The sequence below is a fragment of the Bactrocera tryoni genome, chromosome 5, assembly GCF_016617805.1.
Source record: "Bactrocera tryoni isolate S06 chromosome 5, CSIRO_BtryS06_freeze2, whole genome shotgun sequence".
Taxonomy (NCBI): Eukaryota; Metazoa; Arthropoda; class Insecta; order Diptera; family Tephritidae; genus Bactrocera; species Bactrocera tryoni.
Genome location: NC_052503.1, coordinates 22,542,662 through 22,560,882, shown reverse-complemented (window position 1 = coordinate 22,560,882; position 18,221 = coordinate 22,542,662). Strand labels below are relative to the sequence as shown.

At 34.4% G+C, this 18,221-nt stretch overlaps 1 long non-coding RNA gene across 1 annotated transcript in view; it reads right to left on the bottom strand.

Moving 5' to 3' along the window:
* LOC120778710 overlaps positions 1-18,221 on the bottom strand; it is a 163,371-nt gene that overhangs the window by 12,210 nt on the left and 132,940 nt on the right. Inside the window, exon 7 of the long non-coding RNA XR_005705575.1 lies at positions 15,135-15,336. This is a non-coding gene — a long non-coding RNA (uncharacterized LOC120778710). The remainder of the gene's footprint in view (positions 1-15,134; positions 15,337-18,221) is intronic.

Genomic DNA, 18,221 nt, shown 5'->3' with positions numbered 1-18,221 from the left:
CGTGGAAATTTATTAGTTGGGGACTTAAATTGCCTGCAGAGCCATAATCACTGCTCTCAAGAAACACCTTCAACTGCCCAAAATACCCAAAAAAAAATATTCCGCGTAAACTTTCACCAAAAATAAGCTCCCTTAAAGTACTAAATATCGATTTTCTTTAACGATTTACGCACTTCGACATGGAATCCAAAAAAAAAAAGTTTACACGCCAACTAAAAATAAACCAAGCCAAACTAAATATGTTAAATAGCAGTTGGGAAAACTTTGAGAAATTCAACAAGGTCTCTAATTCGACTAATTCGTGGAAAGCGCCTCACTCCGGCGTTGTTGTTGGCTTTTGGCTGTTGGCTGCTAAGCATAAATCATTTTTATTAGACATTTCCCTTGGAAATGAAGCCAAACATGGCAGTGCCACGTAAATGATGAAGACGCACGCAACACGCAACACGCGCTACGCACTTCAAATTGCCCGCAACAACAACAATAACAACAACAACAGCAGTAAATACTGCATAGTAACAGCAATGCAAAACTGCTGTGGAAGGTTGAAGGCAGGCAAAGGACGTTGCATAAAACAAGTGAACACGCACAAAAGTAACAAAGTCAGCAGATATTACAACAACAACAACAAAAACGAAATGTTGCCAGTGTGCTACAAATATAACTGTAGTGTAAGGATAACGCGGCAGCGCGCATGTGGGCAGGAAAGCTGCCATTAGTAAGCGGCAATAACGCTGGCTCCACAAGCCAGCAACAGAAATGTGTTGCAAAGACATTCATTCCAACGTACACGCATACATACGCACAGAACACAATCATTGAGCCAGTGTTTACTTAAATGCACATAAATGTAGAAAAAATGTGTGCAGGATCAATGTAATAAAGTCAGAAGGAGCTTGGTGTAGAGCTGCCGCGCCGTGTGGCATGCAACCGGGTGTGGTTATAGCCGCAGTAACACACACACATATAACTAACAAACACACACATGCACATATGTGTGGATTTAGATATTTTTTATGCGCATAAATCCACCCATATGAGTACACGTATTACAAAAACAAAGAAAAAAATATGTGGCAAAAAATAGCAAACCTACCCCTAGCTGATTTTTTTGTTGTTTTCTTTTAATTTTTTTCGTACTTGTACCTACACATGTGGTTAGCGGTGGTTTGGCTCGGCTTATGTGCATACGGTGACACAGAGTGAGAGGAGTATATGTTTGTAACGGTAACAGATAACCATTTTTTCAACGCTCATTTCTTTCTATTTCATTCATATGTGACTTTTGTTTTGTTTTTGTGGTTGACAGGATAAGAGCGGCCAGCAAGGATAGATACAAATTTATATAGAGTTTATGTCTGCTTCGCTCATGCCGCTGTCGTTGACTCCTGCCACCGACAATGTGTGGTCGGCTGTCGCACACACACGCATCCAAGTGTGCGCATGTGGGGGCGTCGCCGACATGCCAACGGGAACGGTAAATGTGCTACAGCCAATATGTGTACACATGTGTTGTTGCTGTATTTCTTTTTCCAATTTTTTTCTGCGCAGAAAAATGTCCGTAGTCATATTGGCAGCGCTATGGTCGCTTGTAACGCCTCATTCACTGCATGCACTGTTATGAGATACCACGAAATTCCTGCATGCCAGGATATTTAAGACTCTCTGCGCCCAGACAGTATTACAAACAACAAATTGAATGTGTGTGTGTGCATGCGTGTGTGTATAAGTCACACATGCCGTGTTCTCGAAATGAGTTCATTCAACTGTGTGTCGACAGTTTGCGACAATTTTTGTGCGAGCATGACAAAGTGGCCATTTTTGAAAATACACATGCGTCTTTAAAGTTGCGTAATGACCGCTTGAAATATTGCTTTGTAAGATTATTACACTTTTTGAGTATCGGAAATTGTTTATTATTGTTACAAGTTACATAAAACTAATTGTTTCAATATTTTTGATATTTTTTTTTGACAAAATCCGCAATTAGTAAATGAAAAGTGCCCCCAAAGTGGTCAGAAAACCAAAAACAGCAACAAAAATCTTAAGCATGCGAGGATCGCTATATATTTTTAAAGTAAACTGAGTATCTGTTTGACATAAATGACAAATTTTGTGAAGATATCTTGTCATATAAAAAGGTTTTCGTTAAAGGTGCTTAATTTTGATCGGTCAGTTTGTGTGGCAGCTATATGTTATAATAATCCGATTTAAAAAATTCCTTCGCATAATGTAGCATTGTCTTGAGTAATAATCTGTGTAAAATTTGGTGAAGATACCTCGTCAAATCAAAATGTTTTCCATATAGCGACTTCATTTCGACCAATTTGTTTGTATGGTAGCTACTTATATGCAATATTAGTCCGATGTAAACGATATGTTCGAAGATTATAGCACTATCTTAGATAACAATACATGCCAATTCTCATGAAAATATCTTGTCAAATAAAAAAGTTTCCCACACAAGTACTTGATTCCGATCGTACAGTTTGTATGACAGCTATAAGCTGTAGTGATCCGATCACAAAAATTTCTTCGTATATTGTAGCATTGTCTTGAGTAATAATCCTTGTAAAATTTCGGGAGGATATCTTTTTTAGTAAAAAAGTTTTCCATACAGGAACTGACTTTTACCGCTCAGTTTATATGGCAGCTATATGCTATAGTAGTCCGATATCCACAATTTCGAGTTATGAGTCGCTTCTTAAAGAACAAAAGAAGTTTGTAAAATTTCAGATCGATATCTCACAAATTGAGTTCTTTTTTCAAGTACATACAGACAGAAGGGAGTATACATATGTAGATCGTCGCGCTGATCATTTAAACAGAAATGTATTTTATAGAGTCTTCGAAGTTCCCTTTTTGATTACATAAACTTTAAGTCAAACTTTTTTTTTATTAGTATTCACCTTAATTAACGATCTGTCGTAAGACAATAAGTAAATGTAATTGATTAATGTGATTCACATTGATGCATTGAGTGCAATTTAGCCTTAATATAAGGTTATTTAGTAACTAGTAAACTTGGGGAATAAAAATGACATAAAAATTATACTTATTTTCCCACCTTAGATCTTAAATAAAAGTAGTATGACAGCCAAATATTTATCTCTACTATTACTTTAGCCCCTTAATGATGATTTTTTCATAACTAAATACGTATTTTTCATTAATGGATATGTTAGACCTCTTATATTCCTTCTGGGACACTTCACTAAAATCTGCATTTTAAAGAATATTAAGTAGAGCTACAGCCACTTGTAAGATCCAAGTCATCTGCCTGTTTATCATTTTTTGTCAAAGCAAGAAGCTGCCTACTAAAAGGTTAATTACCATCCTATATAAGACCCATTCAACTGGTATACTCTGGAATATCTACGACCTAGTTTTGGTCCTTTGTGACACCAAACGGAGTTCAGTTTCTTTGGTCCAAGAGAATTAGTGCGGGACAAGTGCACAAGTCTACGGCTTAAGTTTAGAAGACAAAATCCTGTATTTGAGTTTAAATTTTTTATAGCGTCTTCCAGAATAGCTCTTCTTTTCCAGTAGTCATCTCGAATTTTAACGTGCATAGGCCAACTGATGACAGAGTATTTGGAATTATCTTCTTAACTAACGCAAGGAAAATACCGACTCCGTTTTCTGACAAAAACAGTATTTTCAGAACTCTTCCAAATTCTTTAAATAGCCGAAACCAACTTGTACTAAGTACAGAATAGTCCAGATTTCACACCAAATTGACCGAAATTTTAAGAGAATAATTTTAATTTTGTCTTGAATATTGACTCGTAACATTTAAGAGTAACAACCAAAGTATTTTTTAAATGAGAATTTCCACTAATCTTGTGTCTTGAGCGCGCTTTCATAGATTACTATATCGAACTATCTTATGAGTGTATAATGAACCATCTCAGAAAAGCTGCTCTAAGTTGTCCAAATTGAAATAAAATCACCCCAAATAGTACTCACGTAGTTTAGTTCCAAACTTTTCTCTATTCTTGTTATAGATCAACAAAATTTGTTAGGAATGACGGCCTTATAATCCAGTCTACCAACTTTTGTAGAGAAATCTAGAGAAATTAACAAGAATTGGTGCATTTGAGGAAAGAATTGAGATTCATAGTCACATCGTACGTATGAGCACATAACTGGCGCTCGCTAAAAAATTTCCAGGCACTTAACGTGGTCTCTTCTTTAATTTATGTTCTACTACATTTAAGCCGAGAGAGAGACCTGCAGGTTAGTTTGAAAAACAGTGGAAGATCTTAAGAAGCTGGAGTTTAAGGTGTCACCTTCAATCACGCTAGTCAATAAAATATCTCCCATGCCATTTCACAAACATATTGATAAAAAAAAACTTCTAAAGAATAGCAATCGTGCCTAACAATGTACAAATCATGATTTCTTGCATGCAAAATTCGTACTAAACCTCTGTATCTGATATCAAAATCCTAATGAACGATTTCTCAAGTTTCAAGCAACCGATAAATTAGCTCGTTAGTCATCGTTAAAGATCGTAATTTCTTTTAAAAATGCCAGTTTTAAAGCATTATAAAAGGTGAGCGAATATTTGAAAAAGTCAACTTTTAAGTCCAAAAAACACGTGTGAGAACTCTCCCACTTAATGAAACGCAAAAATATCAGATATTTAATTAAAACTATGCATAGAAAACATTGCTGACACTACACTTAACATTCAGCTGTCTTCTTCTCTACTTTTTTTCTGCTTTTTTCCTCTTACTCCAACAACAATGCAATAAAAGCTGCAAAAATTAAATCATCTTTACGGCATTTATTTTCGACTACAGCGTTCCAGCTGCATGATAATATTAATTTATTTTTAAACGCTGAGCGCATAATTCGTCATTACTTATTACCAGTTTGTTGATTTATTAGTGAAGCACTTGAATTTTCACATTTCATTTCATTTCAACGCTGGCCCAGCCAGCCATTATGGCCGCTGGCCGATGATATCACCTACGGCGTTGTCCCTGCAAAAAAGTACATACCTACTCACATACTTGTATATACAGATGTGATTATTTGTAATTATATATACATATATATAATAGTATATATATGCTAGTGCATATATACTCTTTACTAAAGACATACATACACTTTTATATGCTTGTAGATATTTACAGCTGTGTGTCGGTTGATGTTCAACGTCTTATCAGTGCCTGTCTGTTACTCTGCGCGGGTCTTAAATTACAATTACAATAACAATTACAACAGAAAATTGATTAACGTAAAGCACAGCTGCGTGCTAGAAAGCACATGGCATTAATTTCCATTTGATAGACCGAAGTCAGTCACAGTAATCGAATCGTACAAAGTTTACTAAGCCACGTTGTTGCAAAGTGGATTAACTAATCAAATTAAATTAAATTAAAATATTAGAAAAATGTTTTGTTTACAGTAATAGTATTAAGAAAAGCCGCACTTAGTAAATAATTAATTGTTATTATTGCTTTTCTCTCTAGTAAATATATATTTTGTGCGAAGTTAATTTGAATTTAAATGATTTTCTCTAACGAGTAGTGTGTGCCCCAGAAGTCAAAGATTGGCAAAGCCTTTTTTTTTTGGTCTTTCTTCTAAAGCGTTATTTTATTTAAGTTTCTTTGAAGATTAAGTTTGAAGCCAAATTATTTATTAAATAACTGACAAACTTTTAGTTCAACTGTTTTCTTTCTTTATCTTGATTTATATCGGTCAGTTTGTATGACAGCTTATGTTATAGTGACCCGATTTGAGCAATTTGTCAGGAGATTTATTGTTGCCTTAGGCAATAATTCGAGTCAAATTTCTTGAAGAAATCTACTAAAATACAAAAGTTTTCCATATAAGTACTGGTTTTTGATCGGTCAGTTTGTATGACAGCCATATGCTATAGTAACCCGATCTAAGCAATTTCTTCGGAGATTTTAGAATTGAATTTAACAACATGTCTCGTCAAATTTCGTGAAGATACCTCGTCAAATAAAAAAGTTTTCCATATAAGGACTTCTTTTGGAACGATTACTATGTATGACAGCTGTATGCTATAGTGATCCGATCTGAACAATTTGTTCGGAGTTAATAGCACTGGCTTGAATATTAATTAGAGCAAAATTTCGTGAAGATATCTCGTCAAATAATACATTTTTCATACCAGAACTAGATTTTTACCCTTCAGTTTATATGGCAACTATATGCTATAGTAGTCCGATATCGGCGGTTCCAACAAATAACACGCTTTTTGATGAGAAAAGGACGTGTGCAAAATTTAGGACCGATATCTCAATAACTGAGGCACTAGTTGGCATTTATTTTACTTATGATGAGTCGAACGCGACTATGGTAAATCGAGTCAGCTCGTCACGTAGATCATTTATATACAAATGGAATCACGGGATGATATTGAAATTTGCAGTATGCTGTCCCGTGATGATGAACAAATGCATTATCCGTCATCATATCAATCATCCGTGCCTCTAACAGCCACTTAAACGTCGAAGTGAAAAGCAGGTTTCTCAAAATGTTGGAGCAGCGGAAATCAACATCAACCAACGAAGGGTCACAGACTGATAACGGATTATTTTGCAAGATTTGAGAGGAAACATGAATGCCAGTATTACCTCCTGGAGTCCATAATGATTTTTGTTGATGTCTGAGTGAAAGAATACTTTGCTGTTCAAAAGCCTTCCCACCTAAAATAAAAGGGGTAAGTGGCAACAGTCAGAAGTTGAAAGCTTTTACTTCCATTTAAGCACCTTGTTAAATGGAAAGCCGTTATTAAAGATGAAAATTTTTCGGCAGATACAGATCAGATCCGTTTTCGGATCGACCTTTTAACTTAACTTAACCTGACCGAACAGTCAGTCTGTCCTGACTGATGTCCTTATCGTAATATTATACATATGTTAGGATTCCACTTTCAGCGCTGAGAACGCCGGTTCATCGTGATACCTAAATGTTCTAGGAATCGATCGAAAATACTCTCAAACAAAGCCATTGTAGCCGTCTGCTATAACTTTCGACTATTTCGACAGGTTGGCAGGAGATATGACTGCTGAGATGTTTCAAAGTCAAACTCGCAAAAGCTTAACAATGAAGGAGAGATCGCCGGTATGTTTCCATGTTTTGTTGATAAAATTGCCTGTCTTATCGCATGCACGCCTATTGGGCAATGGCCAGTACGAACTTCTCCAATGGCGACAAGCTGAACCGTACCGAGAGAAAGAAGTTAAGAGGATCTCATGTGCACTACATTAGGCCAGCAGGATTTCGCAGTTGCACAGGAGCTAGCGGTTGATCAGTGTCTGCTAAGCTCACGCGACGTCCAGGGCTAGATATGTAAATCAGATACTTAAAATTGGTTGTCGCTCCCACGAAGTAATATTTAGTCCGATGGATCTGTGAAAAGTCGTGTTTTTTCGTTGAAGTAAGTCTATGAGAAAAAATATCCACAATCAATATTAAGGTTACTCATCGCGTGCGAACAAGAGCTCCTGAAACGGTATTGGTAAAATAAAAAGTGACTGAAATTTCCTGCAAGGCTTCAGTAGATCAGCCAAAGATACTAAACCCTTAATCGAAACAGTTAACATCTAACAATAAAAAAAATCTTTATATGTATTTCTTGCTTCTTGTTGTGCTCCACCGACTCTTTCAACACCAAAACCAGCCGCCTTCACTTTCGCTCAACCAAGAAGCTCACCAACTGGGCGTGCACAGCTGGTCTCCCGCCTCGTTGGACTAAAATGTGGGTCACTTTTTGACATTCGCTGCAACTAAACTGTGCGACAGCTACAAATCTCTAACACATTCTGGGCTTAAATTTCAACAAACATACATACACATACAAAAACTCGTAGCAATAAATGCGCATGTAGCATATGCTTAGGAGAGGAGAATTGTTGTATGGTTTTGTTATGACATTGTGACATTATTTCGTAATTATATGCGTTTTTATAATGAACTGTTGGATGATTTACGGAATGACCCGTATTGTTGCGTCGCTGGCTTTTGCTTTACGCTTGCCAAGGCGGGATGCTACACAGCACAAATGCAATAACAATAACATACGCTTGCATGTTGCATGTGGCGCAACACAGCCGCAAAGCTATGCCATGCCCTTTTCTTCGCATGGGCTGTCATGTATTTTACACTTGCCTGCATGTGTATGTGTGTGTGCGTGCCTTATGAATTTTCTCTTTTAGCCATAATTTCTAAAATTTGTTTTGTTGTTGTGGTTTTCCTTTACTTTAAAATCTATTTTCGTTGGTTTTGCGGCTGTCGTTGGTTTATATTCATATTTTATAGTGTTTTACAATATTTTTAAATTCTAATATGCTTGGTGTTCATATACCTACCATATATATTTGGGTATTTACGAGTATACCCTGAAGAGTGTATATTAAGTTTGCCACGAAGTTTGGAATAACTGGAGGGAACTAGTCCCTCAGTTTTTGAGATATCATTCTGAAATTTTGTACATATTATTTTCTACCTAAGAAGCTGTTTATTTGTCGGAATCACCGATATCGAACTACTATAGCCTATACCTGCCATACAAACTGACCGTTCCAAACTAACTTCTTGTAAGGAAAACTTTTTCAATTGACGGGGTATATTCAAAAAATTTGGCATAGATTATTATTTTAAGCAACACTAAAATTGTCAAAAAAAAAATTTAAATCGAATCACTATAACATATAGCTGCCATACAAACTGACCGATCCAAACCAACTTCTTGTATGGAAAACTTTTTTATTTGGCAAGATAATTTGATGAAATTTGACACATACTATTATTTTAGAAAATTCTATAATATCCGAAAAAATTTATTAGATCGGCTTACTATAGCATATGGCTGCCATACAAATTGACCCTCCAAAATCAAGAAAAATATATTTTTATGTTGTTTTAGGCTATAAGAAATGCACATGTGAAGGGTATTATAGCTGCGGTGCAGGTTAACGCTTTTTCTTGTCTTTTTTTTTGCTTTTCAACATTTTTTCTTCTTTCAATTTATGGGATGAGAGCTTTTTTATAAATTTGTTTGAAGAAGGTCAATAAATCTTGTGCCTGTCAAATTGTCGAGTTGTTTTTGTTATAAGGCCGCAGACAATGGATAAAGCAGATATGGAAGAGTAAGTCATAAGTGTATTATGTATGTTTGTATATATGTATATGTGTGTATATATATCTACTTACTTATACATACATATATATGTATTACCACTGTATTTATGTAGATGAGCATGAGTACTAGATAGTTGTGCTGGGCTTATAGCCAACCCATATAAACATCTTCAAAATACAAACACATATAAAATTTTTGAATATAAAAAAATATATATGTATATGTATATATATATTTAAGTACTTGCGCACATCTGGCGCTGTCGCCTACCCAGCTAAGGTGTGTTCCATCGCGGCCATAAATTATGTGCGGCCAAATCAGCGCTCAATGCATTCCGAAAATCAGCGTGTTAACATTTATGGATTTTTGACAAGCGCTTCTTAAGCCACAGCAGCTTTTTAAGCGCTTTTCCATAAAGTAATATAAATACCAAGCGATAAAATTATTGAAATTTCCACAATTTATTGATTTATATTATGTGTGTGTGTCTTTCAACGTGAAATTTTCATATCAATATGCTTAAAATTTAATACGCTTGAATTTTAATATGAATGAGTTTAATTATATAAGCCGCTATATACAAATTTTTACAATAAATACTGATATATATACAAAGAAGTAACGAAGAAAGCGCTTGAACACCTGTAAGGCATTAAGCCGGCTATAAATGCAGATTTACACACACAGATACGCACAGAAATTTCAAATTCGTATATATCTTTGTATATGTATATATGTACATATTTACATATCTATGCCTAAGCGGCATGATTATCGCTTACTTAGCATGCACGTGCGCCAAACAGGTAGTGCCTCTGTAAGGTCTAGTCAATGCAGCTTAAGCAGCAATTTCACCAGCGACCTATTTGTTGTTGTTATTGTTTTCTCAATACTACTTTTGTTTCATTATCTATGTAAATCAATCAAATTCAATTGTGGCAGACAAATGGTTTACGACCGCCCACATGTTGAGGTGCGTGATTTATTCTTAAGCAGAAGGAGAAAAAACAACAACAAAAATGCACGTGTAATGAGTAACTCTGGGAAGGAACTGGCCGCGATCGTAATGCAGCTACATGTGTCTGTGTGAAAATAACGAAATTTTTTTAATGAAGTAAAAAGAAAACCAAAAGATAGTAATTCTTCCTCTATGCTGTATGGCAGCTATATTGTAGAGTCCGCCGATCTTTTCGATTTTCGGTTTCTACACTCTATACCTAAAAGACAAATATTTTGCCAAATTTAGTTTTAGCAGCTCTTTATATAAATGATTTATCGCTCAAAAACTCATTTTTGAACTAACGGTTATATGGGAGTTATATTTTTAAGTCTTTTGATTTGTATGATATTTTCTGTCCACACTCTACTCTTGATAAATACAAATATAACCAAATTTAGTTTTCGTAGCTCTTCAACTGAAAGAGTTTTGGTACAAAGCTTTACATACGTATGATCGGCTATATGAGAGATATGTGTTTGAGTGCTCCGAACTTTATGATTTTTACTATTTATATTCTTACAATAATGGACAAAAATATTTCTCAATTCAGTGTTCGTAGCTTTTCATAAAAAGAAGTTATAGTAGAATATTTCCTATCTGAACAATCGGTTGTATGGCTGCTATATGTTAAAGTCATGCGATTTCAATATTTTTCACTATGTACACTTAGTCCCCAGTAGATAAACATCTGGAAAATTTTTCGTTTCAAACGCTTTAAATAAAGAAGTTATACTGCAAAGTATCACATCTGCATAATCGGTTGTGTGGGAGCTTTATGTGTGCGTTCTCCGATCTGTATGATTTTTAGTGTTTACATTCCTATTCCCTTGGTAAATAAAAGTATTACCAAATTTAGCATGCGTTCGTAGCGCTCTAATTGAAGGATTTAGGCTGAAAGTTCTCAAATCTGAAGGATCGCTTGTATGGGAGATATATGTGAATGTTATACTCTCTTACTCACTGTCTAAATTTAGTTCCTAATGCGTAAAAAACCGTAAAAAAATCATTCTTCTAACTCTTCAAATATCGGTATTAAACTAAAAAGTCTCATATCTGAAGGATCTTTTCTACTTTCCCCATAAATCCTCTTAGTACATTTTCCAATCAATATAAATATATATTTCGTATTTCTAGTTACATAATTATTGGAGATATGAAACCAAATTTCCATTTTGTACTTATGAATATATAATGTCCTTAAAAAGTCGTTCATATAACTCGAAAATAGAATGATTACTTTCTGTTCGAATCAGCTTATTTTTCGCGTCTGAAATATTTAATGTACCAATATATATATGATAACTCTGAAATCCTAGAACAGTGAAACAAGAAATGCACTCTGAATATCTTATGGGGTTACATGGGTTTACGTGTTTCAAAAAATTGAATTTTTTCATCGTCTTATTAATTTCTACAACACCTCTAGATTAGTGTCCTAAATTTCCAAGTTAATCCGATAATTGTTTCGGAGATAAAGCTTTGAGAACTTGTGCGCTCGGCACGGCTATGTGCGTCGTCTTTAAACGCGTTTTTCTCGAAAAAGATTTTTTGAAAACGGTTGGCAAGATTTCTGGAGTACTACTCAAGTGATCTTCATGAAATTTTTCACAAGTCTTTGAAGTACAATTCTTTAAAACTTGGACAAAGGATTTTTTTCGATTGCAACTATTTAAAAAAACCAGAAGTGGCGTCGCCTTGGCCGAGTTTAAATCCTTTTTCCAAAAATTTCAGAATTTCTTTGTAATGTTTGTACCTATAAACAATTCTTATAAAATATTTCATTTTTAATATGAGAAAAAATTTTTTTAAAAATTCTGTTTTTTACCCATGTAATGATTAAATATAGTATCTCTCTGTTACTCCAGAAGATGAAATCAAGGAATACCCTTTAGATATATGTACATTAGGGTGATTCAAAAAAAAAATTATTTATTTTTTTTCGATTGGTACTCGCAAAAATAGGTTCCTAGACACCTCTAAGAAAGCCTCTCCAAATATGAGTTTTTAATTGTAACGGGAAGGTCTTCCGCCTAACGGTTTTCTATTTTTTCTTATTATCAGATAGAAAAATTTATATCTCGCTTCCAACTACTTGAAAAAATATCTTGTTAATTAGGTTTTGTAGGAAATTGAATGCTCTAAAATATGGTCTCGTAAATGATATTTTTTTCGTAAACCCAACCGTTTAAAAGATATTAACAGTTAAATTTTATTATTTTTGAGAAAATTTTTTATTTCCTAATTAATTTTATAACTCAATGAAAAAAAAATATTATGAAAGATGAAACACATAGTTTTGTAGGAAATTTACTGCTCTATAAAAATGGTCTACTATGATTTTTCGATTAAGTTAAGCGTTTACGAGATATTCATCGTCAAACATCAATGCATATTAAGGTGGATCAAAAAAAAAATTTTTTTTTTTCGTTTGATACTCTGAAAAATAGGTTCCTAGACACCTCTAAGAATACCTCCCCAAAAATCTGTTAATAATAATTTTTTTTTATTGAGTTATAAAATTAATTAGAAATAAAAAATTTTCTCAAAAATAATAAAAATTTAACTGTTAATATCTTTTAAACGGTTGGGTTTACGAAAAAATCATACGAGACCATATTTTAGAGCATTCAATTTCCTACAAAACCTAATTAACAAGATATTTTTTCAAGTAGTTGGAAGCGAGATATAAATTTTTCTATCTGATAATAAGAAAAAATAGAAAACCGTTAGGCGGAGGACCTTCCCGTTACAATTAAAAACTCATATTTGGAGAGGTTTTCTTAGAGGTGTCTAGGAACCTATTTTTGCGAGTACCAATTGAAAAAAATAAATAATTTTTTTTTTTGAATTACCCTAATGTACATATACAAGCTATAAAAAGTTCTCTTTTTCATAATGCAGGACGTTCCGGCTCAAGAAAAATATTTTAAAGTTAAAAAATCAAAAATCTATTATTTTATTTATTTTTTGATAATTTTTTTAAATTTGTTTTCTTTTTCCAGGGTAAGAACAATAATATACGGTTTATACTTTTCCCTCCCGCTGCTGTCGAGAAAATAACAGGTTTTTATACATTTTTATGCGAAAAACTTAATAACAAATAATATGTGGAAACCCTCTTATTTATAAGCGAGTGTCAAACGAACGCTCAACTCGCATACATTCTCTTGTTTGATTGTTTATAAGACTGATAGGAACTCAAAAGACGTAAAAAGCTACGTGCAGTTGCCGCTTTTGAGATCCAGAATCAATGAGGTTAGGTTAAAGAATTGATCGTAACAGGTATCTTGCTTGGACAGCTGGAAATACTAGTCCGTTGTAGTACCTAAAACTCCCATATTTGATCATAAAGATTCTCAAAAATCGACAAAGTGCTTTGGGTCTATTAAAATTTTTTTGGAATTGGCTAATATCATTTTCAGCCATATTTCCTGGTTTACCAAAGGCACATTTGTATGACTGCCGAGTTGTTTCAGTGCAGCGAATGACTAGATGTTTCCACTTCATCGTCTTCCATACAACTCTGACGATTTGGGTCTGACAAGAAGCCCTACCGCGTCACAGCCTGCTGGATAATATCAAGTAAGAACTTCTACGATTGCGACAAGACAGCATTTTGCTTTCTGACTGGCTTATACTTGCTTATTTTTGTACCCACTTCGCTCATCAAAAACAATATAACTATATTAGCGAGTGTTCGTTTGGCACTCGCTTAAGTTAGATGAATTTAAAAATACATGGATTTTGGAAATAATTTTGATTTAAAATCGTAAGCCAGACGAATTTCATAAACAAACTGCGGAAAATTTTGAAAAATTAAATCAGCTAAACTATATAGAAAACTATCTTGTTACTACCCAAAAATGTGGTTAGCTTAAAATAAACAGTTACTAGTAAACACTTCTTGCTGTTGTACATGCAATTGTAAATGGTATTTAATTTAATCAATATCTGTTACTTTCGAAGCCTCTGACATCAACACGCTACACCTTACGTTGCAGCAAATCATTATGTGAACACTGTCACACAAAAGCATACATATTATATACATATATTTATATGTGTATATATATTCGTAAAGCTCCCCTACTCCTGTTTATTGTTATTTATTTTGTTTTTAATGATATTTTGATGGGGTCTGCAAAGCGATTTGTCAGCGCCTGCACGTGTTCTATGTTGTCGTATGCAAATTGAGTGTCGATTTTTCCGTTGCTCCTACGAGATTGCTTGGAAGATCGTGGCAATCGCCCAGGGCATATCGACACATCATACCTGTTCATTATACATACATATATACACACAACATCTTATTGGCAGGAGCGTTATATACCGCATGTTGTCATGCATAAGATAATGCTTACGAGGGTGGGTCGGGAAGTTGCGAAACTTATCATTATTCCATTTTGGAATTTTAAAACAATTTTTTTAAATTTTTGAGGAACTCTCACATTTTCCGGTTTAAGACCTCTTCAAATGATATTTAATACTTACAAAATAAAAATATATTTTTTCATTTTTTTTAGAAATAAAAAATAAGGTAATTTCGATAAATTTTTTTTATGTTTTAAAGACCATTTCCTCTTCATTTTACTTTATTCCAATTTTTTTTGGATTTTTTTTTATTTGTGGCAAATTAATTTTTTTATTGGTTTTATTTGTTTATTTATGATTTTAAAAAATATTTAACATTAAACTTTTTTAAAAATTTAATTATCTTTTATGAAAGTTTTTTTCTCATCATTTTTTTTTTAAATTTTAGTTTCTAAAACCAAAATAATCAAAACTAAAAAAATTAAGAAAATGTGTAACTAAAACTGTTTACATTTTCTTGAAAAACAAAACTTTTTGTTACACCCTAGCAATATCTGTATAGCTTTCACACACACATACAACATACACACATCGAATATGTTAACCCACATCAGCAAACAACTTGAGAAAAAGTTCGCCGTGATTAAATTAACTGGAAAATTTGTAAATTCAAATTGGGCTTAGTGCTCTTACCATGTTTCCGTGTCTTCCAGGCGCCGTCTCCGCCGTCGGTGCCGCCACCGTATGTTGCAGCCACATGTAGCTACTTGCCACGCAGCTCGACCAGGCCGTTGGTTGGCTGCGTTCTTCTCATGCATGGCAACCCATTGAACCTGTGCTCTTCCATGTTCCCCTCAGGCGCTTTCAACCGAAGCATTTTGGTCGTGTATTTTCTCTGGAAGGAAAATGTTAGATTATTTATTAGCTTTTAATAGATTTTAATGAAATTGAGGTAGAAAATGTGTGCCTTAATTGCATTTCCAATTAAATCTTATTGGGTAAATGCCTGAACTTAAATCTCATTAGAAATTATATACTCGTCTACACATATACTCGTACTTGATGGTATATTTTCTCAGCAGAAATCGGTGGTTAGGCCTAGTGAATATATGTATATATCTATCATATCTAAATACATTTATTTCTAATTAAGATCTTAAATTCTAATCGTAAGTGTGAGGAAATGTGAACCTCGTTTGAACGTTACTTCGTGGCCTTTTCGAAAGGTTAGAGAGAGCTAACTAGAGTCGTTAATACTTGCTGAAGCTGAGCTGGCAAAACAAGTATGTCCAAAAGATTATCGGCTAATCGTACAGAACATAATCAAATGCTTGGTTGAAAGTGGAAGTCGACGAATATCTGACCGCAGTTGGCTGTCATTTTGATCTTTTTTAAGATTGTTGCGCTTTCCAGGGAGAGCCTTTTGCTTACCCAAGGGAGGCACCTTGCTTGCTTCACTGATAATCCAACTGAGGCTCACCATTTTTTTAGTTTTTCAGTGTATGGTTGTCCACTTCTATGATTGCTACCTCGAAATCAGTTAAGAGATTAGTATATTTTCCAGTTAAAGCTAGAGTCCTCTTGACTTATTTTCTTAGGCACACAAATCTTTGAGAGTAGCCAATCGAACATGCAATTGGTATAAATGAAATAAACTGGTATTATCGGACAGCGTTCGAATAACAAATATTTCAGCACATTATTTACCGAATTCGATCGTCTAAACTTTGAAAGTTTGTTTGAGACTTTGAGCAAATCAGACCTACATTTGGTATAACTGGCGTAAATAAAGAGAGTTAGAATAGCAAATTGTTATATCGCTCCAATGAGGTGGAGAGCACCATATGTCGCCAATATTGAATTCAACTGGATAAGTCTGTTGCAACTTTCTCTCGTAAAGGAGACTACAGTGCCAAAACTTGGCGATCGGATGATCAGATGAGTGGTGAATCGAAGAGCTCAACACTTTTTACTAAGAATATATATTTTCCTTCGAAAATCCGACTATTAACCAATTAAACTGAATTATAACCTGAACAAGGTGTAATAAGATGCCACGAAGCTTGCGGTATGCTGAAGGAAGCGGTGGAGATACTTAAAAAATATATATGTGTATAAGTACATACTATAAATAACAGATTTACAAGCTGATTCAGTAATATTTTAGGATATTCATCCGAAATATGGCACATTTTTTCATCGAAAAGCTGGTAATTTGTCAGAACCAGAGGTATCAAATCACTACAGCATATAGCTTCAATTCAAACTGATCTGTCAAAATGTATCTTCTTCTTTATATGCCTTACGCCATTATAGCCGGAGGGTGGAGCCATGCGTAGAAGTTCACACAAGTGAGGAAAGTTTTATGAGCGACATTCAAAAACGATTCTTTTACATATGGTTTAAGCAGCTCACGACTTCCGGTCTTAGACCAAGTATCTTCTCGGTAACCAAAAAACATTCGTTTGAAGGTGAGCTAAAGTGATCCACTTCCCATGGCTGTGCGCTGGGATTGGCACCCGCCACGTAAAAAACATTACCAATGAAAAGAAAAAACAGCCTTAGATGAAAGCCCTTGTATGAAAAACTGATTTATTTGGCAAGATATCTTCATGAAATTTGACAGGTTTTTACTTAAAATAGAGCTAAAATTTTCGAAGATGTTGTTCTGATCGGATCGCTATAGCAAACGGCTGTCATACAAATCGACGTATTGAATCTCTTGTATTTTTGCAGTGTATTCTAGTTTCAGAGTAGCAAATGTTAACGTTTATCCTTTCTTTAATGACATAAATACGCCGTTATGAATTGAATTAGCTCCTACTATACTACAACAACAAACTAACAACTAGAAAAAGAGAAGAGTACATAAAAGCACAATTTATTAGCGGTTATTAAATGCTACCTTTTAACTAATGGCGTTGCCATATTAACATTAATAATTAAAAGCAGCCATTAGAGCGCCGATTAGAGGACAACGATAAAATTGCATAATGTAATTACAAATACAGACACACAAGTGCATATGTGTCATTAAAGGAAGGGCAAAAAACAGGAGTCCTTTTAGTAGATGGAGCGATAGGAATCTTAGTGTTATGACTTCCAAGCCTCATTAGAACCCAGCAAAGGCGACTGAGAGAGGAGGGAGGTAAAGTTTTTTTGTTTTTTTTTTGTTTTCTGAATTTGTTGCTATTAATATGCCTAACATGTAAACTGCGTACAAGTCCGTTTTATAGTGAAACACGCACTGCAGCTGTAACCAAACATGCCACCAGAGCGTCACTGACGCACACGCAACGCCAGCGTTGTCTACGAAAGTGCATTAATGTTATAGAACAACAATAAAAATAGCACAAACGGTAGCTAATAAAAGAGCTGCATAAAATGTTAATGAAATGGTTGTGCCACGATGTTGCAACAACAAGCTAACAACTAGTTATATGGCAGCACAAAGTCGAACAAATAGCAGCAAGTGCATAATAATAAAACAATACAGCAATAACAACAATAACAGACATTGCTGTATTGAATTTTGTGCATTTTGAGCATTTGATTTAAATGCACGACGCCACCACGCAATGCAACGTGCAACATCCGCAAGTAAATAGAGGCGAAATTTACATTTCAACAAAAGGTTGGGAGGCGACACGCGTAACTACGAATAAATAGGAAGCAGTGCGATAGAATAAGGTAACTTTAAAGCTGAAAAAGCTGAAAAAAATTACAAACAACAACAACTTTGTTTAACTGAGGTACATGACATACATAGTAATTGTTTGA